Source organism: Orycteropus afer, unplaced genomic scaffold (genome assembly GCF_000298275.1).
Source record: "Orycteropus afer afer isolate SDZICR_OR568_19922 unplaced genomic scaffold, OryAfe1.0 scaffold00612, whole genome shotgun sequence".
Taxonomy (NCBI): domain Eukaryota; kingdom Metazoa; phylum Chordata; class Mammalia; order Tubulidentata; family Orycteropodidae; genus Orycteropus; species Orycteropus afer.
In genome coordinates, this window is record NW_006922199.1 from 744,451 (window position 1) to 747,605 (window position 3,155).

The 3,155-nt window shown below is 41.8% G+C and overlaps 1 pseudogene; it reads left to right on the top strand.

The window, feature by feature from the left end:
- The first annotated feature begins 2,637 nt into the window (after positions 1-2,637).
- LOC103210470 overlaps positions 2,638-3,155 on the top strand; it is a 3,646-nt pseudogene continuing 3,128 nt past the window's right edge.

Consider the following 3,155-nt stretch of genomic DNA (forward strand, 5'->3'; position numbering starts at 1 on the left):
TTGTTGTACTTGGATCAATAATCAATGTTCAAATATGCAGCAGTCAAGAAATCAAATGAGGTATTGTATTGGCAAATTTGTTGCAAAAAACTTCTTTAAAATTTGAAAAGCAAACGTCATTTTGATGTCTAAGTTTTCAATCATCTCATATTCATGTGAAAACAGGGCAATAAAAATGGAAGACAAAAGAATTGATGCACTCAAACTGTGGTGTTCAGGCAAATAATGAATATACCATGAACTACCAGATGAACAAACAAATCAGTCTCAAAAGAAATATAACCAGAATGATCTTTAGAAGCAAGAATGGAGAGAATTTGGCTTGTGTTCTGGTTACCTAATGGTGCTCTGACAAGAATATACCACAGATGGGATGGCTTTAACAAACAGGAGTTTATTCTCTTACAGTTTGGAGGCTTTAAGTCCAAGTTCAAAGTGCCAGGCTCTAGGGGCTGAGTAAAAGCCCCTCTACCTTGGGCTTCAGCTCTGCCTCCTGCTCACAGGCTACTGAAGCTGGAGACTTCTTCATTCAGCTACTGGCTGCTGAGGTTGATAAGCCCAAGGTTGACAAGTAACAAGGCACAGTCCCAATGTTACCAATCCATATAGCAGGCCATTAATTCAAGTCCATTGAAAGTCCCAAGGTCAGCAGAGCATAGCAGGCTGCTGAACAATGACACGGCTAAATGCAGGGTTCAAGCATGCCATAAGCTAGAGACTGTTCCCAAAGTTACTTCTTATATATGTGAAGCAGACCACATACCCAAAGCAGCTACTCAGCTACTTGTGGTAGATTACACCATGGAGTTGATTGCCAGTCTCATCATGGGGAATAACTAACACCAGTTGCCCAGCCACTCAGCCAGGCGCAACCAAGTTGACATACACAGCTTATTTATTTTGGACATGTCATCAGGAAAGACCAGTCACTAGAAAAGGACATCATGGTTGGTAGATGAAAATGAAGGAAACCATCAGTGTGCTCAAACATATCAAATATCATAGAGATGGTGCAGGACCCAGCAACATTTCATTCTGTTGTACATAAGGTTGCCATGAGTAAGCAACTAACAACAATAATCCAGAATATATAATGACATCCTACACTCAACAATAAAATATAACCCACATTAAAAATGGACAAAGGATTTGAATAGACATTCTGCATGGTCAATAAGCATATGAAAACATGCTCAACATCATGGTTGTTGTTGTTAGATGCTGTTAAGTCAGTTCCCAGTCATAGCGACCCTACATACCACAGAATGAAGCACTGCCTGATCCTGAGCTATCTCACAATTGTTGGTATGCCTGGGCCCATCATTGCAGCCACTCTATTAATCTGTGTTGTTGAGAGTCTTCCCCTTTTTTGCTCACCCTCTACCAAGCATGATGTGGTAGTTAAGTTTATGTCAACTTGGCTGGGCCTAGTGTTGAGTGGCTGGGCAGCTAGGTACAGTTACTCCCCATGATAAGACTGAGAATCAACTGCATGGTAGAATCTACTGGAGCAGCTGAGTAGCTGCCTTAGGGATGTGGTCTGCTTTCAGGATATAACATGCAGCTTTGAGAAGGGTTTCTAGCCATGTTGTCTGCTGATCTTGGGACTGTGAGGGACTTGAATTAGTGGCTTGCCTTGTGGTTTGATAATTTTGGGACTGCCATTTTACTTGTCAACCTTGAGTTTGTCAACCTCAGCAGTCAGGAGCTGCCTGGCTGAAGAGACACCTCTAGTTCCAGTGGGCTGGGAGCAAGAGACAGAACTGAAGCCCAAGGTCGAGGGTCTTTCATGCAGCCTCTAAAGCTGGCACTTTGAACTCAGACTTCTGGCCTCCTAAACAGTATGAGAATAAATCCCTGTTTGTTAAAGTCATCCACCTGTGGTATTTTCTGTTAGAGCAGCACTAGGTAACAAAACACATGACATCCTTTCTGACAACATGACCAAAGTAAAAGAAATGAAGTCTAGCTATTCTTGCTTCTAAGGAACATTCTGGCTGTATCTCCTCCAAGACAGATTTGTCCATTCTTCTAGCAGTCCATGTTACATTCAGTATTCTTCACCAATACAATGCAAATGCATCAAATCTGTGGTCTTCCTTATTCGTTGTCCAGCTCTCACATGGATGTGTTGTTGTTGTTGTTATGTACTGTCAAGTCAGACCTGACTCATAGTGACCCTCCTTGGGTTTCCGAGGCAGTATAACTACGGAAGTAGATTGCCCAACCTTCCTTCCGAGGAGTGACTGTGATGTGAGGTGACTGAAAATACCAGGCCTGGGTCAGGTGCACATTAGTCTTTAAAGTAACATCTTTGTTCTTTAAGACATTAAAGAGGTCTTTTGCAGCAGATTGGCCCAATGCAATATGTCATTTGATTTCCTGACTACTGCTTCTATGTGCATTGATTGTGGATCCAAGTAAAATGAAAACCTTGACAACTTCAGTCTTTTCTCAATTTATCATGATCTGGCTTATTCCTCCAGTTGTGAGAATTTTTGTTTTCTTTATGTTGAGGTGTAATCCATACTGAAGGCTATAGTCTTTGATTTTCACCAGTAAGTGCTTCGAATCATTTTCATTTTCAGCAAGATTGTGTCATCTGGCCTTTTTTTGTGTGTGTGTGTGGTTGGAACCATGGAGGGTGATGTCAGAGAGAAGAAACAGAAGGTGCCTGCTGTACCAGAAGCTCTTAAGAAAAAGTAAAGGGAACTTCCGGTAAGATGGAGGAATAGGCAGAGAAGCGACACAGACCCTCTTCAACAAAGAAAAGAAAAACCAATGGACAGAGATACAGAAGATAATCCCGGACCCCTGAGCTGTGAAAGGAACTATACAGAGGTGGAGTAGGTACCACCTAGTGGAAAAACTTGAATGAAAACAGGACCTAAGAATAGGCTCTGTTTGCCAGGGTCGGCAAGGACATATGAGAGGCTGAGGAAGGAAAGGCGATAGGTGGTGAGTGTATAAGTGCTGTCAACTAGTGAATAGAGGAGCACAGCACAGTACCCTGCCTGTATAGATAACATACAAAGAAAACAAAAATTGTGCACAAGTCATGCCAACATATAATCACCAATTAAATATAAACACAAAGACATCACAATGCCTCAGAGACAACAGAGCATCATAGTCCACACAAAGAAGCAAGATAA